Here is a 27,446-nt window from a genome sequence, read left to right on the forward strand (position 1 = left end):
GTAGTTTTGTAAGTAAATACAAAAATCTTTTTTTCTTTTCACTGCACAACTGCACAATAATTATCTCCTGATTCAATTGTATATAAATATGGACATAATGATTTGCTTTGCCCCCGAAGAACCTGGCAACACTTGTTATTCGTTGCAGCTTTCAGACGTTTTCCTCGTTTATTGTGATGCTGTAAACAAACCTCCTTTCCGCACTCACTTTAACACTGCACAATGAACAAAATAAAACAGGCCCATCTGTTGTAAACACATCCTTTCCGAATTCATTCACCAACTGAATTTAAAATAGGGCTTCGAGTTGGTTTCACTTTTGGAATTTTTCTTGCACAGAATTGCTTGGGTTGATAATACTGTACTGAAGAGGAAAGTTATATAACTGTTGTTTCCAATCCCTTCTCGATTCCATTATTCTTGGCCTTGAGGTACGCGGCGCTGAATGGCTGACTGTAGGGGCGGGTGCGAAGGCTTATGTGTTCCTTGTACTTGAGACACTTTAGGAAATCCTTCCTCCTAATTATCAGAGTTCTGTATTGTGCTTCTGCAGACATCTTGGAAACACAAGACTCACAGACAGTGGCGAAGCGTGAACCAAGTAAGGGGGTAGGCAGAGATTTCTTTTATTTAAACTGTTTTAATCATATTATTATATGGAATTTTGTTTTCGACGCATACATCTGTATTCAGTATTATATTAATGACTCTGAAAATAAGAAAAACCCTATAACAACCTATAACCCTATGTGCACTTGATTTATTTTTAAATATAGACGAAATAGGCCGCGGGAGTTGTCAAATAACAACGTACTTTTAGAATAAAAATAGCAATATATTTCATTGTTATGTAGGTTTAATAAGAGAAATAAGAAATAAATAGTTGTTCGTACAAGTCACCTTAAACAATATTCTTGTAAATGAGTTTAATCCGCCTGTCCTTCATTTCGGCAAATATATCTATTACTCTCGTCTTGAAGTCAGGCGTCTTGCTAAGATTCCACAGAAATTTCTTCTCTATAGCTAGAGTTCCCAAGTTAGACGGTCTCTGGTTGGTCATCCAATTCCTTAAATACGTTTCAATTCATTTGAATGCACCCATAGCGCGTTCACTAGAAACTGACTTTAACGGAATATTCAGCATCAAGTTAAGCAATTTTTTCCGTATGCGTACTCTGGAGTACCTTATTAAGACTGGAAGCCAATTAGTTATTGGGGTTATAATACCGCAACTAATATTGGCGGGCAAGAATATGCACGTACTTGAAGGGGTTTCATGCTGTCATTCATTTATTAGGTGTAAGTTTACTATACTTCATATTTAAAATTTATTAATTTATAATAAAGTAAATTCAAATTAACAACATTAAAAGCATGTCTAAGATGGTAGCCAATAAGAGCACCATTTATAAGAGAGATCCAAATACTAGCCAATGAGAGCAAGAAGAGACGCTGGTGAGTCTGTCTACTGGGCGGAGACATCTCGCTATAGAAAAGTCCTAGTTCCACAGTCAGCACCTACAGATAGCGTTAGTGTTGCTCTATCTGAAAGCTTTGAAAATCAAAGGGAAAATACACAGAATGGACAGCGTCTACTTTCGCCTACGTGCTTCGTGTAACTAACGCGAGCCTTAGCATTGCCGAAGTGAGAAGAAAATAAGTAAAGCGGGGAATACAATAATGTCACGAATTTGGAAATATCTAATGTTCTAAAAAGTAACTGAGTTAACTAGACAATATTTCTTTCACAAAACGTTAAGGGTACACGCTGTCTACCCTGTCTCCCCTGACGCTTCTCCCCTGCTCACAGGTATGAATCAGTAGCGTTGCCAGGATCAGCCGATGGGGAGTTATAGTTACAAAATGGTGATAGAACACAACGAAGGTGCTTGTGGGTGTGTGGTGCGCGCATGCAAGACTTGTCATTGTAAGAACACTGATACAAGTGAATTATGTTTCTATTCATATTGCAGTACACTACAAAGCCAGCCCAGTGGTGTAGGGGGTAGCGTGCTTGCCTTTTACCCGGAGGCCCCGGGTTCGATTCCCGGCCAGGTTAGGGACTTTTACCTGGATCTGAGGGCAGGTTCGAGGTCTACTCAGCCTACGTGATCAGAATTGAGGAGCTAACTGACGGTGAGAGAGCGGCCCCGGTCTAGAAGGCCAAACACAACGGCCGAAGAATTCGTCGTGCTGACCACACAAAACATCGTAATCTGCAGGCCTTCGGGCTGAGCAGCGGTCGTTTGGTAGGCCAAGACCCTTCAGGGCTGTAGTGCCTTGGGGTTAGGTTAAGTTAGTACACTACAAAATCTTACATTAAAATACAGAACACGAATTATGAGATCAAGGCCAATAATGTTACAGTGAATTATATTTTCTGCTTACAATCTAAAATCCAACATTCGAAGCTTCTTAGAAAATAGATTCAACAGATCTGTAGGGTCTACAATTATGTCCCTGAATGTTTGTTTCGTTTATTGTGTATTGCCAGCTTCTGTTTATTTTATTTTCGTAAATTTTCCACGGGGAAGGGGGATTCTAACCCCGAGTAAACTCCCCTTGGCTACGGCCCTGGTAAAATTCCTTTCCTTACCTTTTCTTAGTCACCAACAATTGCTGGTCAGTTTCTTTGGTCATGAAAGATACTTAGCAAATTTAACCATATGTAACAAAAATGTATTTTTAATGTTTTTCATTTGTGGACTTTTATCAATCTTACAACAAATAATACATGCATAAATTTTTAAAAATATTTTTAGAGTTCTGAAAATTCTAGAGAATGCTATACATTGACCTGAGACGCCCTTCAAAGTTGAAATAATGACTCATTATCAGAAGTATGCGAAAAATGAAAAAGATCGCAAAATAGTTCCAAGGACGAAAGAAAGATTTGAGAGCCCGTGGAGCCCCCTTTGTTCGCCTCTTAGGACAGGCAAGGGAGACGAAGAGCATATATTCTACCGCCCCCACCCACAGGGGGTAATTTACATAGATTTAACTCTGTTTTAATCTTGAATATCAGTAGGAAATCGGTTGTAAAAATAAATTATAATTAGACACTGGATATTAGACATCTGTTAACTACAAGAAATACAATAATATTCTAGAACAGGGGTTTCCAAATGGCGGCCCCGTGGGCTTTTAAAAAAGAAATGTTTTAAGAAATGTGAAGAAAATTTACAAAAAATATATCTGGTAGCCCAAGCCTCCATGGCTCACGCGGCCTCTCACGCCGGGTTCCGTGGTTCAAATCCCGGTCATTCCATGTGAGATTTGTGCTGGATAAAGCGGAGGCGGGACAGGTTTTTCTCCGGGTACTCCGGTTTTCCCTGTCATCTTTCATTCCAGTAGTACTCTCCAATATCATTTCATTTTATCTGTCAGTCATTTTAATCATTGCCCCAGAGGAGTGCGACAGGCCTCGGCAGCCGGCACAATTCCTATCCTCGCGGCAAGATGGGGGCTTCATTCATTCCGTCCCAGACCGGGTCAATGACTGGAAAACAGGTTGTAGGGTTTCATTCTCATATCTGGTAGCTCGTTCAAAAATGTATTCATTTTTATACCCGTTATAGACCCAAGTCAGAACTAATTCATTCATTTATATTATTTTCTGTTTCTTAATTATTCACTTGGTCTGAACAGACTACTTTTTATATTGATTTAAAAATTAAGATACAAACTTCGGTGGAAAATGAGCCCTCACAAATGCTATTAATACGTCTCAACCATTATGAACATGGCTATGGGATCCATTCAAAATCTTAAACTCCATGCCAGCCTCACTGGGGATACTTTATACAACGTAGAATGTAATGAATAGCAAGAAATACTTAAATTGCTATTGGTGTAAACAACTGTTTCAATTCTTCGTTCTTCTCTCATTGGTAATAACTGCTGGTATACAGTGCTGCACACTCGAAGAAATTTCCGGGAGGTACATTGCTGGGATTCTAGGCTCTTAAAACTGCACATTATTGTTCCCTTCACACTAAATTGTCCTTCTTTAATTTTTATTTTGACTTCATTATTAATTTCAGTTTGTCTTTAGGTATTTTCTTTTTCTTTTTGTCATTTGCCAAATATTTAATTCAAATGAACTGACATGTTGGGTGATCTTCTTTCAAATTCAATCACCCTGCATATAACAGTGTTTATTTTTATTTTCACTCGTTTAAGGTCCGGCTGTATGGCTAAATGGTTAGCGTGCTGGCCTTTGGTCAAAGGAGTCCCGGGTTCGATTCCCGCCAGGGTCGGGAATTTTAACCTTAATTGGTTAATTTCGCTGGCACGGGGGCTGGGTGTATGTGTCGTCTTCATCGTCATTTCATCTTCATCCCGACGCGCAGGTCGCCTACGGGAGTCAAATCAAAAGACCTGCATCTGGTTAGCCGAACATGTCCTCGGACACTCCCGGCACTAAAAGCCATGCGCCATTTCATTCTTTTTACTCGTTTAAACAATTGTAAAATAGTGTTATAAGTAATTAAAATTATTAAACCTTCGCTTCAATTGAACTATGCATATTATTTCAAACTGGTACCTCTGTTATATTTGCGTAATTTTATGAAAATTGGCCAATTATTAAAGAATGGTCTGCGGTCATACGTAAGGTATTCAATGTGGCCCTCGAGCGCTTAAAAATTGTAAACCCCTCTTCTAGAATTACAGAATGTAAATATACAGTGGAACCTCTATATCTTGAATCACCTCGGGAGCCAAATTTTATTTCAAAAAAAGCAAAGCAAAGTCACCTCCGTACAGGCCACGAAGGCCCATGGAGGAGTGGATGGTAAAGACTTCCACCATTGTTAACCTCGGCACGTAATGGGGTAGAGTGGTTAGCTCTACGCCCGGCCGTCTTTGCCCCCAGGAATTAACCTGGTACTCATTTTTGGTGTAGGCTGAGTGAACCTCAGGGCCATATGCACCTCCGGAAGTGGAAATCTGGGTTCTTAAATTTTACGACTTCCTGACGGGGATTCGAACCCACGTCCTTCCGGGCGAACCGAGCACGCCTTTACCGCCTCGGTCAGGCAGCCCCTTCAAATTTTATTTCGAGTTATCGAAATTTCGAGGTATAGAGTATACCGTTCTTGAGCATGTATAGCACATGATTTATCTATGGGCTTATACTGAATACATTACTTTAACAGTATTTAAAAATATACAGCAAACTCTATTTTACGGCATCACTTTAATTATAACCCTTATTATAGTTATTGTTTTTAGAAAACAGGATACAGTACATACAGTAGTGAAATAAGAAACATACTCCGTTAACACCTTTGGAACAAAATCCGTTAGTCTCTTCTGTTTGTTACTGTTAAACTTTCCTCCCTTCACGATGAAACTTCTCGTCAGTACCACGCAGACGAGATTTGTAAACGGAGCTTGTCATCCTCGACTTCGGGGGTTGCTTTCGTACGTGACCACTAATTAATTCACACCCGAGAAACAGCGAGGCTTCGCCGATTTTCCGATCATTAGTTTTAGTTTGTTGGCTCCCGTCAAATTAGCTCCCAGCATCACTGTAAACCTTTCTTTACTTGTTGACTGTTCCTCACATACTACAAATGTTTATTTACTTGTGAACTGTTCCTCACAAACTACAAATGTTTATTTACTTGTGAACTGTTCCTCACAAACTACAAATGTTTATTTACTTGTGAACTGTTCCTCACAAACTACAAATGTTTATTTACTTGTGAACTGTTCCTCACAAACTACAAATGTTTATTTACTTGTGAACTGTTCCTCACAAACTACAAATGTTTATTTACTTGTGAACTGTTCCTCACAAACTACAAATGTTTATTTACTTGTGAACTGTTCCTCACATACTACAAATGTTTATTTACTTGTGAACTGTTCCTCACAAACTACAAATGTTTATTTACTTTTGAACTGTTCCTCACATACTACAAATGTTTATTTACTTTTGAACTGTTCCTCACATACTACAAATGTTTATTTACTTGTGAACTGTTCCTCACATACTACAAATGTTTATTTACTTTTGAACTGTTCCTCACATACTACAAATGTTTATTTACTTGTGAACTGTTCCTCACAAACTACAAATGTTTATTTACTTGTGAACTGTTCCGCACAAACTACAAATGTTTATTTACTTGTGAACTGTTCCTCACAAACTACAAATGTTTATTTACTTTTGAACTGTTCCTCACATACTACAAATGTTTATTTACTTTTGAACTGTTCCTCACATACTACAAATATTTATTTACTTGTTAACTGTTCCTCACAAACTACAAAAGTTTAGTTACTTGTGAACTGTTCCTCACAAACTACAAAAGTTTAGTTACTTGTGAACTGTTCCTCACAAACTACAAATATTTATTTACTTGTTAACTGTTCCTCACAAACTACAAATGTTTATTTACTTGTTAACTGTTCCTCACAAACTACAAATGTTTATTTACTTGTGAACTGTTCCTCACAAACTACAAAAGTTTAGTTACTTGTTAACTGTTCCTCACAAACTACAAAAGTTTAGTTACTTGTTAACTGTTCCTCACAAACTACAAAAGTTTATTTACTTGTGAACTGTTCCTCACAAACTACAAATGCCGTATTGCACAGTTAATGCTGCACAAAATTCGAGTTACAGAGTTTTTTTTTGTTTTTTGTTTTTTCAAGGGAGGAAATGTTTGCTTTGAGAAATCGAGAAATTCGTGTAACGAGTAATAGAGAAATAAATACACGTGAAGAATAGTACAAACGACCGCGAAATTTAAGTTACTTCGAGATACTGAAAATTCGAGTAATGGAGGGTCGAGATATCGAGGTTCGACTGTGATAATAATAATATAATTTACAGCTTTTTAAAAACACACAGATGAAAAAGCATTGAAAAATCCGTATTCTTCCTACAAGGAACACTCCACAACGAATATGTTTCAAACAAGTTAATAATCACTTCATGCAAAGGCTTCAACTACTTCTGGACAAGAATGGAAGTACATAGAAACTGCCAATCCAAGAAATCCTTCGAAAATTTACGTAATGGACAGAAATCTACAAATGGGTATCATAGCCGTTAATGAGTTAAATATTGATTAGTCTACATTGATTTCAGTTTATTTACACTCCTTGATTTTCATTTTCTGTCTTACGTATTGTAAGAATCTCGTAACGCACCATTTTGTTACCAATAGTACATCATGCATTTGTGTACAGGAAAGATTGAAAGTACTGTTTAGCACGAAAGCATTTCCAATAGTGGATTCCAAAAATATTGGTTTTCTCACACGACACGAACAACCACAATGACGCTGTCATTGCTGTCATTACCGCCTGCTTAGTATCGAGTATCGATTGTTGTGTTCTATCGAATGTGAGCGCGACAGTAGTGCTAAGCACTTTGCTATATACTTTCATTACATTTTTGCAAACATATTTCCAAAGCAAAAGAATGATTTGAACGTTAGTTTATGAAGTAAACTTCAGTTCACAGGGCACCTGACCTAAAACAAAAGGGACAGTCCTGTATTTTGCGGGATGTATGGTAGGGCCCTTCGCAGGTCCAAGCCAGAATCTGTAACATCATGGACCAATCGGGGGGAGAAGGGGGGGGGTTCAAAATGTCTACTACAAATAAAAATAAGGAAAGGAATTATTTTACATTTAAACTTGCTGTTCTATAATGTCGGCCCAGCGGGGTAGAGGTAGTGTCCCTGCCCCTTACCCCGAGGCCCTGGGTTCGATTCCTGGCCAGTTCAGGGATTTTTACCCGCACCTGAGGGCTGGTTCGAGGTTCACTCAACCTACGTGCTTAGAATTGAGGAGCTACCTGATGGTGAGTTAGCGGCCCCGGTCTAGAAAGCCAAGAATAACGGCCGAGAGGATTTGTCGTGCCAACCACACCACACCCCATAATCTGCAGGCCTTCGGGTTGAGCAACGGTCGCTTGGTAGGCCACGGCCCTTCTAGGCTGTTGTGCCATGGGGTTTGGTTCGGGTTTTCTATAATATAATGTATTTCAAAGCACTTAAACGATGAGAATTAATGTATTCAACAACAAATGACGTCCATACACAGCAACATACCCTGAGGAATCATATCACTCATTTTTATGGTAAAAATGTCCGGCTCTTTGGCTAAATGGTTAGCGAGCTGGTCTTTGGTCACAGGAGTCCCGAGTTCGATTCCCAGCAGGGTCGACAATTTTAACCATTATCGGTTAATTTCGCTGGCATGAGAGCTATGTGTATGTATCATCTTCATCATAATTTCATCCTCATCACGACGTGCAGATCGCCTATGGGCGTCAAATCAAAAGACCTGCACCTGGCAAGCCGAACATGTCCTCGGGAACTCCCGGCACTAAAAGCCATACGCCATTTCATTTCATTTCATTCTAAAAATATTATTATGTTAGGTTTTATATGTGAAAGTGCACATTGATACGGGATATGCATGGGTACTAACTCTCCATTTTTTTGTATACCAACCATTCTCACATTTGCTAACTTCGCGACAAGCAATGCCGGATGTTGTACACACATTGAGTCAAGCCAATACTTGAAGTAAGTGAATACCATTATAAAAATGGGGTTTACCGAGCTCGATAGCTGCAGTCGCTTAAGTGCGGCCAGTATCCAGTATTCGGGAGATAGTGGGTTCGAACCCCACTGTCGGCAGTCCTGAAGATGGTTTTCCGTGGTTTCCCATTTTCACACCAGGCAAATGCTAGGGCTGTACCTTAATTAAGGCCACGGCCGCTTCCTTCCCACTCCCAGCTCTTTCCTGTCCCATCGTCGCCATAAGACACATCTGTGTCGGTGAGACGTAAAGCCAATGGCAAAAAAAAAAAAAAAAAAAAATGGGGTTTCAAACCTACCGGAAGGGGGGGGGGTCTTATATCCATTACGATTCTGAGACGAACATTTGTTTTTCCATGGCACATCAGGGCATGTTTCTGATCAAATAACAAAATACATTCATTTAAGTCAACGAAACAGCGATTGCATACTTCTAGTTACAATCAATGATGGAAAAGTACAAAATAAAAGTAATTGGGCTCAGTTACCTGAGAAAAAATATACTCAATTACAATTACAATGTCTTCACAGAACGCGAGTCTTTAGGGAATCACTGACAAGTTTTTCACATGAGGATGGAATGATACCAAAGTTCGTTCGATTCTTTTATTTAGGATAGAACAATTAAATGACTATCATTTTTTTTGCTAGGGGCTTTACGTCGCACCGACACAGATAGGTCTTATGGCGACGATGGGATAGGAAAGGCCTAGGAGTTGGAAGGAAGCGGCCGTGGCCTTAATTAAGGTACAGCCCAGCATTTGCCTGGTGTGAAAATGGGAAACCACGGGAAACCATTTTCAGGGCTGCTGATAGTGGGATTCGAACCTACTATCTCCCGGATGCAAGCTCATAGCCGCGCGCTCTACACGCACGGCCAACTCGCCCGGTAAATGACTATCATCAAAAGCAAAATGTGCATGCCACCCTCATGTTTTCGTTATTTTCAGCAAACGGTAACAAATTCAAAATATTTCTTCAAATAAGGGAATGGAAATGCCTTAACTCCTTCACCGTCACATGTTTATTCCGGTTCCATTCTCGACCACGTAACCCTTGTGTGTGGGGCCGGTAGAGTAACAGCCACGGTATCCCCTGCCCGTCGCAACAGACGACTAAAAGGGAGACAAAGGAATCTCAACTTGGGAGTGTGGGATGGCGACCACGGTTCCGCGAGGTGTGTCTGGCATTGCTTCCACTTACCTGTGTCAGGCTCCTCATTTTCATCTATCCCATCCGTCCTCCCTTGGTCAACTCTTGTTCTTCTCTGATCTCGACGTTATTAGGTTTCCGAGGCCTGTGGAGTCTTGCATTTTCACGCCTTTCGTGGCCCTTGATTATCTTTTACCGATACTTTCATATTTCGAAGTGTCGGAACTCCTCAATTTTAATTCTGATTAGTGTTAGTAGAAGATGGTTACCCAGTTGTAGAATTGAATTGAATTTATTGCATGTATTGTTACACACACATTAACGTAATCCTACAATTACAACATCCATTTGAATGACTTGAATGAATGAATGAATTAACTAATTAATTAATTAATACCTGCATGAATTGGTCGATGCATGATTTCATGATTATGTTCGTGCATGAATGAATACTATACTCACCCAGTCACGGATAACCACCAACTTGGGAGAGAGTTTCATGAATGAATCGAATGAGTTGAATGACTCCATAAATTGGTGCATGAATAAACACTCTTTTCACCTAGTCAAGCCAATGGCCGTAGCCGTGTTGAAACACCGGATCCCGTGAGATCTCCGAAGTTAAGCAACATTGGGTGTGGTTAAGATTTGGATGGATTGCCACGCGCTGGTGGGGGTAAGGGGATGGGAGTAAGGGAATGGAGGAGCGGAAAGGAACTGGTCACCCTATCGTACGTAAACTCCAGCTCAGGCACACCTCTGCGGAGATTCGGACCTGCCTTCCGGTAGAATACACCCTTACGTTACCTTCACCCAGTCACGCAGAGCCACCAAATTACTCAGGTGTACTTCCTCTTAAAACAATTATCACTATCACCACACTATAATCTAAATCCCTACCAGTAACCACAACAACTTGCGAGTGTATGAACGAGTGTGCGACGAATCCTGAAATTATGCCCATGACGCGAAACGTTGCGAGTGCTGGGTCTGCGAAGTTGCCAGGTTCTCTATGCGATGTGTCATCGATTACTAAAATATAGCGTTTGCAACTTTTATTTCCATAAGTAAATCACAAGTAAAAATTAAATTTTGTGAAAAGTAGTGATTACGAGTAAAAATTATTAAAAGTAATCGTTCCAACTAATTCAATTGCTTTTACTCAGTTACTTCCCAACTCTGCTTATAATATCACGAAAATGCCAAGATTAACTTATTAGGAAAAGGTAGACATTTAGCCCTCCCCCCCCCCCCCACCAAACTCCCGGGTCTCTCTAGGGTTAATGGTATCATAAAACGAACAAACTATGAAAGAAAAACATTCTTGCGAATTAAAATCTTAGAATAGAATACTTATCTTTTCAAATCACGAATGCTCAGCAACTGGGAGAGAAAGATTTCTGATCTCTGCAGATCGTTATTCTTAATTCGAAACAGGTATGCACATGCAAGAGGAAACAGTTTATATATGAAACTGTATCACTTGATCATGATTATGGCAATATAACTGCGTATTCTTCTTTGTGTTACACTTACACGTAACATGCACACACATATACACAAAGTACTTATTTATACATCATACTTTTAATCTGAGTTCATGTCGCGTCGTACTAGGTCTTCTCTTGGCATGAAACTTCACCGCTTTCATTAAAAATACCTCCAACTTTATGACATACCATCATGCAATCCTCTGTAATGCCAGCAAGCCAATGTTTGCTTACATATTTCGGTCCTCTGATACAATCGGAGGTTTTACATCCTACTCGCCCGCTCAACATGAGGCATATACCGTCATAGGAAGAGATTACCACTTTGTCAAACATAAAATAAAATAGGCCATGTATGGACATACTTTATACCAGGTTTAGATCATGAATATCGTTAAATACAATGGTTGCCCCAACGAACACATATCAAAAATAAATCACCTTGAATGTAGAAGAGACTCATTGCATTATATTCTTTGCACGTACAACTGGAACGTATTGGGCTTTGCAGTGAAGATTATCAAGAAGCTGTGCTAAAACCGCTTTCAATTGAAGAACTCCCCGGAATATGGATGTAACCTACAATTTCTTTAAAAGTGTCCGACTCGTTGGCTGAATGGTCAGCGTACTGGGCTTCGGTTCAGAGGGTCCCGGGTTCGATTCCCGGCCGGGATGGGGATTTTAACCTTAATTGGTTAATTCCAATGGCGCGGAGGCTGGGTATATGTGTTGTCTTCATCATCATTTCATCCTCATCACGACGCGCAGGTCGCCTACGGGAGTCAAATAGAAAGACCTGCACCTGGCGAGCCGAACCCGTCCTGGGATATCCCGGCACTAAAAGCCATAAGACATTTCATTTCATTTCTTTAAAAGTTATATTTAAGTGGAAATAGGGTGTATCATCACTATAGGTCACTCCATGCTAAGAAAACTGTATTGTTCTTATGACAACAGGGTTGTCATATCGAACGGCTCTGTTCAACAGCATCACGAGAAAATCGTGGCATATATATTGGTGTAACTCAGTTCAAATTAAAAAAAAAAGAAAGAAACTAAGCTGCAATTTTTTTAAAAAAATCTAAGGTACAGGGGTTGTAAGGGGGCGGGAGCGGCTTATTTCTATTTTTACAGCAACATTGGTAAACTACTGCACACACAGTATTGAAGTTCAAGGCAAACTCGGAGAAAATAGTGAACCCATAATTTTATAGGCTTGGGGTGGGGGATGCAGTTAATTGCATTTAATAAATTTGCCAAGGCAACGCCGGGTACTACTATGCCGTCATATCAAAAGAATGGTTACAATTAAATGCGCTGCTGAAAACGTGGTAAAAATGTGGCAAAAATAAAATGCTCTTAAGAAGCAACACCTAAATAACAAAACCAAGCACAGATAAAAATCATACCTAATTTCTGTATCAGTACAAGCCATGCCGTAATGTATCGCTGCACATCACAGCATCAAAATCTTCAGTAACAACTGCTGTACAATACGGGAATATTAGAACACATACACAAATAAATATATGACTTCTCTACAACAGTGATAAGCTGCCGGCGATTCACAGCGTAAAGGATTACGCGTTACATGGACCAGAGCAACTCAGAAGGAAAGTGAAGGAAGGCAACAAAGCGATGGCTGTTCCCACCATTGTGCTTCCTCCCTGCGAATGTATTTATTAAATACAAAAAGCTTCAGTAGTTATTTTATTAACTCACGGACAAAAACATGCCCCATCCATTTTCTTTCTTTCATAATACAATACAAATTACGTTATAATATTCCTTAATCACTAGGAATTATGAGCATCTGAGAGGGGGGGTGTTCCACTTCTTGTAGGTCCATAAAAGCAGTACTGTTTTCTTAACATGGAATGAGCTTTTTTGTAGGGGAACAACTGTTGAAGAAAATAATGAGGGACAAGACAGTTAAAAAAGGCGGACATTCCACAATTTTGGGGGACACCTACATTTTAGTTCTAATTTTAAAACATCATTTTTAACGTTTTCAGAAGCATTGTGTTGCCATATTCCCTCTTTTTTGTGACCAAGAGTACTCTTATTGAAGTAATAACGTAGGAAAATAAATTTCACTCCTCTTTACTCTACAATTTCTTTTCTAGCCTGTGGATTGAAGACCATTTATCTAAATAAAAACATATGAAAGTCGAAAGTATTCTGAAATACAAAAGTAAATTATTGAACAGTTTTTAGTCTAAATGTTATCACAAGTTCTTTTTAAAAATTGGTAGTAGAGGAAAAATAACAGATATTCATGGAACTTCTTAGTTTTATCATTTACATGAAATATTTTCTAACAGCACTTCTTGGGCCGATGACCTAGATGTTAGACCAATTTAAACAACAAACAAACAAACAAACAAACAAACAAACGAACAAACAAGGATCAGCACTTGTTCGAAATTATAACCTGTAACATAAGTAAAATTAGTGCATCATTTATCTTGCTTGAAACTGTATTTATCGGCACTTCTTGCACTAGCCAAAATTCCTTTTGTCATTTAGTAGACCCGGAACGCTTTTCCAAACATACTGTAACCTGCTTCTTAGCACTTACAAAGAACATAGTGTTGGTAACGGTTACGCTATGTTTATTTGAAGCTGGATGGCAGGACAGCTGCGTTTTGTAAAAACTCGTACTGACGACAATAACACGAAAATGGGTTCAGAGAGAAAACAAGACAATTGTGGGGTAAATGACGTCCCACGAGGGACATTTAAAAAATATGTTGAAACGCAAGTCGTCCCGCGAAATGCGAGCCGGTTGGTCACCCTAATCATCACGCCTGTATGCTGTGCTGTCATGTTTTACATTTCAACTTCAAGATGGTGGACAGTACTTGTATTGGTTCATCACCAGGTGTAATAGATCATTTAAATAAAGACAATATACAAAATCTATACTTTGAAATATTTTCTTGACATTATTGTTGTTATTTTATTATTACATTACTATTATTTGCTATCATTTGTGTTCTAAGTGCATGTACACGATTTCTCTTCTGTTATATACAAATGTAAGACATACTTGCAGATTATTTTCCATTGTGTCACTTCCAGTTCAAACATTACTTGTAAAACTTGTAAGTTATAATAATAAAGTACTGATTTTTATAGATGAACTTATTTCTACATTTGCATGTATGCAATTAGTTCAAGTAGTGTATACCATAAAATAAACCCCAAACAGTAATTTTTCTTCACTCCTGAAAAATTACTGATTTGTTGCTTACATCCTTATCCTGTGGAGGTCTTCAATTATGACCGAAGTGTTAACGAATATCTCGTTAGACTTCAGGTACTAGGACATGATGACTGGCAGGATCCTGTCAGAGTGTATCATAAGATTGTGACCTGATATAACCCATGCTATGTCAAACAGCGCCCAAGGTTGGGTTTCTTTAGTGCGTCATCCTTGCGTTGGTACTGCGTTGTTGGAGCGCATCCACGACCGGTTAACCGCTCATAAATATACTGGTATTTGGGAGACCGTATTAACTCCGGTGTGCTAAGCCGTAGTAATCTGGGCGTGGTTTCTGAGGAGGCCTGATATCACAGTTTTATATTGGCCTCCGAAATCGCCGGACCTTAACGGCATAGAGAATGTATGAAAAATGTTAAAACGTGGGAGGCTCGAAGTGAAGATCTCGTACAGGATGAGGATTGTTTCTGCAAATTGTTAGGCTTAATGCCACGAAGTACCCAAATAATTTGGCAAGCCCTGGGCATGTTATGTCTGCATGCCTGATTGTTACACTTTATGATTTCTCCTCCTTATTTTGTGTAAGGAAGACAGAATTTTCTTCCAAATAGTAATGTTCATTCGTCTTACTTTCGTCTCTGCTTGGGCCATGTACGTCCTAAGACTACCCCACGGTTTGTTTGGAAGAAACACTTACCCACTTCTTTTCTACGTTGTCACAAGGACGGCCAAGGACAGCAACCACATCACACGTGATGGTATGAACATTTTTAAAGGAGGAGATAGGTTTCCGATTTCCCGTCTTTCTACTTCAACGACGCAAGCTCCAGACGCTTAAGCTACAGAAACACGCTGAGCAAAGACGAGTATATTCCCCTCGTATGTGCCCGGCCAAGCCTAAAGTTAACTCTCAAGTGTTGCGTAGCATGTATTATACATGTAATTTTACAGTGTGTGACCGTAAATTACTCGTAGCGTTAGAGTGAATTCTCCCAATGACGGTCTCTTCTAACATGTGCTATTGGACTTCAACTTTTGTGACTACAAAAGGTAGGCCGTTATTTATCTCTAATACTGTACCTTACGATTAAACGACACCAGTCATTGCGCCTATCTATAAAATATGTAACAGGATGACTGCTACATCTATCGAAGTATTTCTTGATCAGTATACCAGGAAAGGTTTCGAAGGCATTGTAGAAATGATGAAAACTAATGTGACTTAATGGGTGGCTATATTTCTAGAAAATAGAACTCAGAGAATTCGAATAGGTGAAGCATTACCTGGCCTGTAATCATTAAGAGGAGAATTTCCAAGGCAGTATTATTGTACCTCAATGTTTTCTTATATATACATGTTATGATTGAAGAACTGGAATCAGAGATAAGGCTTTTTTGGGTATAATATTATACTGTATAGAACAGGGATGAAGAACGTATGACGCACGTGCCACTAGGCGAGACGCGGACACGAATTCAGCGGCACGTCAGACAGCAAAGTATCATATTTTAATGTTCTTAACATGTAATAAATAGGTAAAAAAATCTAGTAACATAGCATATTTTAACATTACGCTTTAATAAAGAAATATATCTCAATTAATTATGTGGCCATACTGTTTATAAATTGTATTAGGTTAAAACAAAAATATGGTAGGTAAGGGTTATTCTGCCCGAAGGCAGGTCCGAACCTCCGCAGAGGTGTTCCTGAGCCGGAGTTTACGTGCGGTAGGGTGGCTAGTTCCTTTCCGCTCCTCCATTCCCTTACCCCCCACCAACACCGCGCGGCAACCCATCCACCTCCTGACCACGCCCAATGTTGCTTAACTTCGGATATCTCACGGGATCCGGTGTTTCAACACGGCTACGGCCGTTCACAAAAATATACCTTCTTCTTAAAATTTGCCTGTTTTTAAAAAAGTCGTTTTTAGTGATGTTTTCAAAATAAAACTGTGAAATTGTCAAATGAGGGGGTTTCCTGATGATTTTAAAGGAAAACTAGCAGTTTCACGCTGGCTGCGCCCGCAATGTACAAAGTATGGTGTTGTTTGTTACTATCCTCACTGATGTATTTGCAAAGTTTTGAGTTAATGAAATAAAGCACATGATCTGCTGTGGTAATAGAATATAATATTATGTCAATAAAACACTTGAAAATACACCACACAAAGAAATTGAATTAATCGTTCCTTGCAACAACACTACGCGCCGAACTGTTAAGAAGTCCTTCAAAGATCTTCGTCATGGAGGCAAATGTACTCATAACTTTTCTCAGAGTATACCTATTTTAGTAGTTATTACCTCAAAATAAAGCACTTGATCCACTGAGTGTTTTTAGACCAAAGCGAACTGCGTATCTCAATTACAACGAATTATATTATTGCTTCAATGAGAAAAAATGTTGAAGAAATGAGACGTCACTTTGAATGTGCACTCATAACTTTCCTCAGAATCAACCAATTTGAATAGTTAATCGCTGAAATGAAAGAGCTTGATTCACTGAGTGTTCTTAGGCCAAAATGAACTCCGTACCTCCAAAGATATGATTTCTTCAAAGAGACAAAACATTGAAAAAGTCAAATAATTTGAGGAAGGCGGAAGTTAAGTAATTTATAGTACCTGATGACAAATCTGTGCATGAAGACCTTTCAGTTAAAAAAGAATGAAGGAAATCGACCGGATAGAATGGCCGGATTGACTGACTTTAGTTTTCATCAGTTTTTTAATATATAGAAGATAGCCGGTGGCACACTAGATATTAAATAGTAATACACAAGACCTTAACTGACACGCTAGTCGGTAAAGGTTTGCCATCCCTGGTATAGAGTAATAAGTTATAAGATTGTGAGCAACTGCAAAAAGACCTCAACAATGTTGTGAGATGGACAGGAGACAATGGTATGAAGATAAGCGCGGTGAAAAGTCAGCTGTGAGTTTCACAAAGAGGAAACGTCCTCTCAGTTGTAATTGCTGTAATTGTAATTTTAGTAAGGATGTAAAGGAGAGGGCATGTAAGCCTATGGTAAGACCACAATTAGAGTTTGGTTCCAGTATATGGAACCCTCACCAGGGTTACTTGATACGAGAACTATAAAAAGAAAGAACTTGATTTGTTCTAGGTCGTTTCCTACAAAAGCGCAGCGTTACGAAAATGTTGCAAAGTTTAGGCTGGGAAGACTTGGGAGAAAGTAGATGAACTATTCGACTAAGCTGTATGTTCCGAACAGTCAGTGGATAGATACATTTGGAGTTTTTTAAAGTGGGAAAACTCACAATATAAAGTTCAAATTTGGAATTCAAGCGAACAAATTGGGGAAAATATTATTTTATAGGAAGAGGATTTAGGGATTGGAATTATTTACCAAGGGAGATGTCTGACGAATTTCCTTTGAAATTATTTAAGAGAAGACTAGGTAAACAACAGATAGGCAATCTGCTACCTGGGTGATTACCCTAAATGCAGATCACTGGTGATTGATTGAATGTGGTTTCAGACTACACACGGGCTCTCAGGACTGGATTTTCAGTATGCGACAATGAATTGAAAAACGGCGTCAAATTCTCCCTTGGGAAAATCAAATGATAATAAACATGTTTTTAATAAATGAAATTCAAATTTTATTTGCATCCTACGAATCGTCTTTGAGAGACGTCGGTATGGAATTTGGAGTCGAATGTCGGATCCGTGATAAAGTTACTGCGGAAATTGCGATGGGCCATTCAGAGGCGTGGAATGCTCAGCGCAGGTGTTGTTGCTGATCCATGACAATGCTCGGCGCTCAGCAACTGTTTTGCAGGAGTTCGGCTGGGAGGTGTTTGATCATCCACCGTACAGTCCTGATCTTGCTCCTAGTGATTTTCATCTTTTCTTGCACCTCAAGAAATCCCTGTCCTCCTGTCAGTATTTTCACGGACGATGAGCTGAAGACGAATGTCACACGCTGGTTCCATTCCCAGGCGGCAGACTTCCACATCGGCGCACAAAAGATGATCCCACATTATGACATATGTCTCAATTTCTTGTGGTGATTATGTGAAAAAATAGCTCAAACATTGTTATATCGGGTACCAATACAGTTTTCATGAAACTATGTTGTCTTTTTAAATTAATTTATTTGGTGGAATATTATTATTAAGGCGCCATCTCCATGCAGAGTTTGGAGATCCACGTAGCCAGCTCTGATCTTTGCATAGTACTGAGCCCTTACTGTGCGAATGTATAGGGTTATCCTTGAGGATGTTGAATGCAGTTGTTTCCCGTTGCCTTCTGCATCCTTATGCCGCTGAACAACATTTGGTTCCTCGGCCTTTAGGAACAGTTTCTTGTTCACAAGACAACAGAGTGCCATAACCTATACTTGCTCATCCACTCTCAGAGAAACTGGTTGGCATTTGGCATTGGGGATTTCCATATAGCGGGAGATATTCGGTCTCTACGTAGTTTACCCGCCCTAAATATGGCTGACTAAGTAGGGCAAACTCTGTAGCCTGAGCAACTCAGAACATGAAGAGTTGAGTCCCCATCTGTGCCATGGTTTCCGTGGCAATGGTTTTAATGCATGCAAAATTGGGGCAGTATGAACGACAGAAATAATAAATTACCCTTTTAACTGCTGTTATCTATAGATTTCTTGTAAGAAATCAAGATGTCTGGCACTTAGGGCACAAAAATATAGCAAAATATCACCCTTGTATCACTAATAAAAATCATAGTCACAAGATAACACCAACACACGGTCAAACATATAATCAAACCACAAATAGTTGCTAGAACGCACAACTGAGGCACAGTTCTTATTAATAGATCGATATATTACTCAGCACATCTGCGCCTGGTCTTTTGATATGGAAACTTAATTTCTGGATGGCCCTCCTATGTACATGTAAGCCTATGTATGTATATATGTATTTTTTTTAATAACCGTTTCTTTAGAGCATGCCCCATTACATGACAGTAATACTACGTGCTTGAGTAATCATATTACAAATACAACTCAATGATCTAATTACATGTAAGATACATTCTTAATACGATGGCTTTTGTAATGTACATAAGTAAACAAAATGATAATGTAAACAAAACTATCCTTTTTTTTTACAGTTTTTCAAATACAATTGAGTTTGTGAAACATAAGAACTTTTTTTTTTTTTTTTTACTAAAGTACTTTTGCTCACTGGCCATGACTCTGTACCTAAAATATGTTTAATTAAAATACTTCTTTCTCTCTCCAGTAATTCACAATGGAATAACAAATGGTCAACAGTTTGATCACTGGCATTACATAGACATATGGGACTATCTAAAATTTTGAAGCGATGAAAATGAGCTCTTAATTTTCCATGGCTTTATGTATGTATGTATGTATGTATGTATGTATGTATGTATGTATGTATGTATGTATGTATGTATGTACTTGATTCCTCGACTATTGAATTTTAACACATTTCTGCAGGAGTGTATATTTGGAGGGATGTGTTGAGAAGTAGTGAGGGGAACCGGTTGCTTTTTCAATTGAAGTGAAAGGAAAAATCTCAATCCTAAAGGTAGCTTCCCCTGGCCCACCCGCCGTGTGTAGAACCCCGTAAACATCGGCCCACTGTGCGCTTGAGTGCGCGAGAAAATGTTTTTTAATGGCTTCTTCTTCTCCGTCAGCTGTTGCTCTCCTCTACCGTTCCTATCGCTTAACGGAATGAAGCTTTGTGTTTTCTTTATTACGGACTCCTCCCCATTTAGACTGCCAACACAGAAAATATATTGAAAAGATAATTAACAAATGTTTATCGTCTGGTGAAATAGCTTCCCTCATTTTCAAGTCGTTTCTTGAAGATTATATCATTAATGACCCTTGTCCGTGTTCAGATAGAAATTTATCAAGTGACACAAGAGCAATTTCTGTTCTCGGGAAAATACTGATTATCGTGGAATCCCAGGCCATCCTCTAATTGGTTTCTCATATCATCGCCTGGAAAAAGAAATAGATAATCGAATAGTCTTCCGCGGCCGACATCACGATTATAAAACAGTAAACCTGTCTTCATCGGAATTGCAAAGGACCGGCAAAGTTTCTGCTAAACGGGCCCATAGACATGCAATATTATTGCGCAAAATGTATTGTACAATATATTGTTAGCTGCCTATGGACGTACAATATTATTGCACAAAACTCGAGTTTGTGCAATAAATAGAATCGTGTGGAGATAATATTGATAGTTGTGCAATATATTGTGCAAAGCGGTCATAGACGTACAATATGCGTTGCAATATATAGTCAGTCCATGCCGGTATTTTATTTGGTTATCATATTGAGTGACACTGATCTTTGCTGCGTTTTGATCGCCGTGGGCGTAAGTGCCAAAAAGAAGCAGAAACGGAAAAGAAGCACAAGGGCCAAATAGTGGTTTCTAGACAGAGAAAAGTACACTCGTGAAAATTTAGTCAATGAACTGAGAAAATGGGAACCAAATGATTTTCGAAACTTTCTGCGCATGAATGGTGAATTGTATGATGAACTCCTCGCTTTGCTCTTAACGTCCCACAGAGCCAGGAGGCCATGGTACACTTCGATAAACTCGAAATTAAACTTTTACTTCTCCTTTTCGCCTGCCATCACGATACTTTCTACAACGCTTGTTGATACCAACTGGCGGGAGGACGGGATATTGCACAATATTGCCAACACACAGCACAGTATATTGCGATTTGCACAATATATTTCAAACTTTCTTGATTTCGTACAATATATTACACAACCCTTCAATATTAAATACACACTATCAATTTTATTGCACAAACCCCGCAATAATACTGCACGTCTATGGGCCCCCTAAGGACAGTTTTCTTTGTTATTGAAGGTGTACTAGGAAATTTGTTTACACTAGACGCTTGAAATTACGTCAAATATTAGCAGAATACAGTAACCTATATAGAACTTATAAGTCTTATTTCCGATACAGTACTATACTTTTTCCACCAGTCAAATAGGTTTGTATCAATCTTGATTGCCCGTCTTTCCTCTAAAATATTAACATCAGAAATAACAACAAACAAATCAGAATAATTGCGTAGTTAGGTGAATTTCTGCAGCTCATTTAAACTTCCGACAACATATTGATAAGTTTTCGATCTGCACTGAGTCGTTTCTCCTCTTATTGTTATTCCCATAGTGAAAACTACTGAACCATTGAAGGGCTTACTGGAAGAAAGGCCTATCCTACATTTTACAAGTTTCAAGAAAGGGGAATCAACCTTCTTTTTATTTAAGTGGAGGAAAACTCCAAACATTCCTTGATCTTATAATTTCAATATTATGTTCCCAACACTTCAGACTACATATATTCAAGCAAAATGTATTACACTTAATATTTTACCATTGCACTCTACTACGAATTCATTGAGAGAGTTTGTGATTGCAACTCGTTCAAGTGTTATCGACAGATGGTTTCAGTCATTTCTTAGTCCCCTGTAGCTTCTTATAAGATATTAAAATCACTGTTCTTCTCTTCAGCATCAGCCTCCCATCGGAGACGGTTTGAAACTCAGGATGCACAGGTGGAATGAACTTCAGAAGGGAGAAAATATTCTGGAATTTATTCCTACCCCACTTCAGTATTTGACTGGAAAATCAAATAAGGGAATGCTATTATTTCATTTATCCTCTCGTCCTATTCTCAATATCTCAATAAGTATAAGTAGATTATATTCGCCAGGAAACCTAAAATCAGTAACAGCAAAATTCTTTATTATTGGAGCTAAATAGAAAGATGGCTTCCATTCAGCCTATAAAACCATCGAAAGCGGAACTATTGAGAAATAAGAGGCACCATAGGGTCAGGAATAAAATTGTAGAACTTCTCAAAACAATCTGGCGGATTTTAAGTCTTTGAAATGAAATGGCGAATGGCTATTAGGACATGTTCGGCTCGCCAATTGCAAGTCTTTTGGTTTGTCGTCCGTAGGCGACCCGCGCGTCGTGATGAGGATGAAATGATGATGAAGATGGCACATACACCCAACCTCCGTGCCAGCGAAATTAACGAATGATGGATAAAATTCCCGACGCTGCCGGCAATCGAACCCGGGATCCCTGTGACCAAAGGCCAGCAAGCTAACCATTTAGCCATGGACCCGGGCGAAGTCTTTGAAGAAGTGCACTATATTTTTATTGATGGATCCAGTAAACGTGCAGACATTGTCGCAATTGACAGGAAGAGAAATATCGGCATTGTTATTGATCCAACAATAAGGTTTGAGAGAGACAGTTCACAGGCCAAATAAGTTGATTCTGAAAAGAAGAAAGACTACGAACCATTTGAAGAAAATTATCACATACCCGCCAGTTGCTGCCTGCTCTTCGGTACGCGAGATGGATATGAATCTTCTTCACATAAGGGGACTGTTTAAACAAACAGGGGCACAGTACTCATCTGCAGAATGCACAAGTCTAGGAGCAGAGTAGCAAAGAGTTGTAACCTCATGTTGTTCCACAACTAAATACGACAAGGCTTCTTATTATTATCTTCTGGTCTTCTTCCCAATTATATGGGGTCGGCACTCGTGTGGATTAAGCTCAGTTTGACGTCCGGATGCACTTTCTATATACGGAGAGTTGTGATCGCTATTAGTAGTGTGATGTGCTGTATTTAAATGAGCATGTGTACTAAGACGATCACAGAAACCGCAGTCCCGAGGTAGAGTAATTAACCAAAGGTGGTTAAGGTCTCCTGCCCGGCTGGGAATCAAACTCGGGGTCCTATGAACCGTAGTCCACACAATGCTGACAATTCAGCCAAGGAGCCGGCCTGTTAGGACAAGGCAACATGAGGTAAATTTAAATTGTACATTTTTAACAAAGTTGTTTAAACGATGCCTAACTTGCAAACCCTTTGTGTAATTTTACAGACAATGGCCAGGCACCCGGAAACATTTGCCAATACAAACCTCTCTGTATAAATTACGACAGAGCGCAGGTTATGTACGCTACGATCTGCAAATACACAGACTGAAATACGGAGCCTCCACAAATATTGTCAGCCTGGTTATATGAGAGCTGAACTTTGACTCCCTGTACGCTCAGACGAATTCTTGTTTTACCTCTGGAATATTAAGACACGTTCAAACTAACGCAGCGAGTGAATATTTGGATTTGTTAAATCATCCGCTACAAAAGTTGCCATTTCGTCGAGCAACATGATTGAAGATGAAACACTCAAATTAGTCTTGATTTACTTTCCTGGATTTGCTGCTAATACCTATAAAAGGCTGGATCTGGCTACTGATAGTTTCATACGAGAATTAGCTCTTGTAGAGAGGGAGAGATAGGAAAAGGAACACATGCTAGAATATGTAACACAACAAGTCAGTATGGGAAGATGGGGAAAAAAGAAAAAAGACATAAGGACAAACATTCAAATAGCTCCCTCCTAATCAATCTCAGTTTTACATCCATTTAATTCTCAGACTATTTTTCTAAATCAGGGTTTTATGAACTCAAATGCCAAGAACCAGATTGTAATGTTACGTACATCGGCCAGACAAAAAGTAATTTCCACATCAGGTACAAAGAACACAAAAACGCAATTAGGCACAATAGACACTCAGCATTTGGCGAATACGTACAGTATATGACAACTCACAGCACTTCACAAATATCAATATTGATTTAAATATTTTACACACCGACAATAAAAGCAACTGATTGATTGTTAAAGGAGATATCAAAATTTATATAGCCTAACAAGAAGCAAACCAAGCCAACCTCAATGACCACACACATTTACAAATTCAACTCTATAGTCTTACAGCTTAATTTCTGGACAACATTTCAATTCTTTGCATTAGCGCTTAATGAATCCCACTGGACGTTACTCTGACTTAAAAGTCTGTTTTACTAGGTTATTATTTATTAATAAAAATGTCTTATAGGATACATTTTAATTCAGTGCATATATTGCTCAATCAAATCCTTAACTTAAATGAATCACAAATACACAACACCAAATGTGAATAATAATAATAATAAAATTAGGAAATTAGTTCCACGAAAGCCGTTTACTTAAAGGTATATTACTTAACGGAAAATTAAAGCAGAACAAACCTTCCCACTAAAAGCTCATTAGACAACCCCCAAATAGCTTTCAGCAACAATTCAAATTACGATAACATTATAACAATAATATCAATCAAAATAGTAGCTGAATTTGAATGAACTCAAATGTCAAGTAACAAACTGCATTGCCACATATGTAGGCCAAGCAAAACAAAATTTCCACGCCAGATTATTATTATTATTATTATTATTATTATTATTATTATAAACTGCAAGTACTAAACCAAAGGAGTTGAAGTACCGGTAAGCTAAAATGACAACAGAAAATTACCGGTATAATAGGCAGCACACTAGCCCTTTAAGAACCCTTGCATAGTTTACAAAAGAATATTGTAACACGAGGATAATAATAGTAGTCATCATCATCTTCATCCTAAGGGGAGCACATAATAATAAAACACGTAAAAGTAAAATTCAGCGTGTCATTGACCTAGCCAGAGTGGAGGTGGGCGGCGTAGCGTGGCATGACGGAAGGTCAACGAACTGGTTAGCCAGCTGGACTCGCGCCAACGTCAGAAGAACGGTTTTTCATCACCTCGCATTATATGCTTGAGTGTTGATAAAAGAGGAAGTCATTAAGATAAGTTCCAATTTCCATGTTCCTAAGTATTCAAAGAGAGATAAATGTTTGTACATTTCTAAATATTTCAGTGTGATTTGATATAATCTGACGATATTCTTTCAAGAAAACATGTAATTCTATTTTAAGTTGTTTCTTTTTTACGTATGATACTATTGCGGTATGTTTTCTTTTTCATGTAGTTTATACCTTTATTAGGAGCTCCCTGGCCGAGGCGGTAAAGGCGTGCTCGGTTCGCACGGAAGGACGTGATTTCGAATCCCCGTTAGGAAGTCGTAAAATTTAAGAAATGAAATTTCCAGTTCCGGAAGTGCACATGGCTCTGAGGTTCACTCAACCCACACTGAAAATGAGTACCAGGTTAATTCTTGGGGGAAGAGGCAGCCGTGGGTAGAGCTAACCATTCTACCCCATCAAGTGCCGAGGTTACACATAGTGGAAGCCTTTACATTCATGGCCTATACGGAGATGACTTTTTAATAAATTTATTACACAGAATTAGTTTCGGCAGACTGAAGAACCTAACAGTTATAAAAATAAACTTTCTGTTTCGGGTCTCTTCTTGTTTTTCTTCTTCTTCGCCTTTGTATATATCCCAAATTTCAGAGTCTGCATTTCTTGACTGTTGTCTCCGCCTTTTCCGACCATACACTTGGTAATGCTGCAGATTAACTGACTTCATGTCAGGTTTGATGGTGACCAGCTATCGTTGTCTCGGTCTTCTTCGAGGTCTTTTTCTATCAACGTCGAGTATGACGGCCTTTGCTGCTACAGTGGAAGGTTGAGCTCCCCTTACAGGCCCAAACTACTGAAGTCAACTATCGTTTTGTCAACAATGGGTTGTTACTCCAATCACGTGTCGGGTTGTTCAATTTTTTTTCTTTTGTCCATTTCTGACTAAGTCCACCCTGGTGACTCCTAGTGACTATCTCAGCATGTCAATTACATGAAGTCTTTTCTCTACATCATCTTATTGACTAGCCAGCATTCATATGTGTACAATGCTGCTTGCCTCGCTACTATACGGTAAACATTAGACTTGAGTTTCACTGCAACTCTCTTATCACAGAGAACTCCAGTTAGCTCTTTCCATTTTGCACCAAGCTTCGTTTATTATCATGGCGAATAACAGAATACTATTCGTCATGTTATTATCATACAGAAGGCAGGCCCGTGTCTTCGTACGGAGAATTTCTGACGCCAGTGTTCCCTGTCTACAGCTTCTTATTTCAGTCTGCTGTATCTCCTCCCATCTTTCATGTCAACCAGATGGTGAATTCTTTTTTCTCGTCCTGCAAATCATTTGATCTTCCCTTCGATCACGTCGGCCTTTCCTGTTTCTCTGTGTCCTTGGTTAGAGACCCGACACCATTGATTACGGTTTTCGAAGTATTATTAACCTGTTATTATTATTATTATTATTATTATTATTATTATTATTATTATTATTATTATTATTATTATTATTATTATTATTATTATTATTATCATCATTATTTATTGATCTGTTTATTTTGATTTTACGGTCATGTATGCACAACGTTTACGCAATCTATATCTGTCTCTCACACTTAGTCACTTTTCTTTGCACTCCTTGCAGATGTTCGGAAGTCTTCGATTTCTCCTTTGCCGCTCTTCAACCAAGATGTTGCGTGACTTGACGACTTTCTCCGGCGCCTCCCTCATTCCTGCAATTTTCTTCCTAAAGGTTGTTCTTTCCTGTATATCTTCCTCCTCTATCCCCACTTCTCCTAAGTTCTTGTGAACATTATTATTATTATTATTATTATTATTATTATTATTATTATTATTATTATTATTATTATTATTATTATTATTATTATTATTATTGTCTGTCTGTTAGGTCATCAGCCCAGAGGCTGGTTGGATCCTCAAATAGCACCACCAAAAGTTATGCGGTTATGAGGAAACCGCAAAAACCAATGGCAGCACCAAAATGAGGCGTACTAGGCAAGACGAGGAGTGAGGTAGTTTGCCATTGCTTTCCTCACTGGGTCAGAAAGTGCTATTGCAGCACGACTGACCCTATGAACAACATCTTTCATAACACTCAGATGCACTAGACGTGCTCTGAATGTCATTACTCAGCACCACCCATAACCCAGCAGCTTCCATATTGTCACAGCCATGGATGAGACTGGGACTTCGGTGGAAGCTACACTTTACTCTGGCCTGTGCTAAGAGATGGATACAAAAGTACTGTATCCATCAAGAAATGGCAGCAGGCAAATTATTATTATTATTATTATTATTATTATTATTATTATTATTATTATTATTATTATTATTATTATTATTATT

The sequence above is a fragment of the Anabrus simplex genome, chromosome 9 (genome assembly GCF_040414725.1).
Source record: "Anabrus simplex isolate iqAnaSimp1 chromosome 9, ASM4041472v1, whole genome shotgun sequence".
In the NCBI taxonomy this organism is placed as follows: Eukaryota; Metazoa; Arthropoda; class Insecta; order Orthoptera; family Tettigoniidae; genus Anabrus; species Anabrus simplex.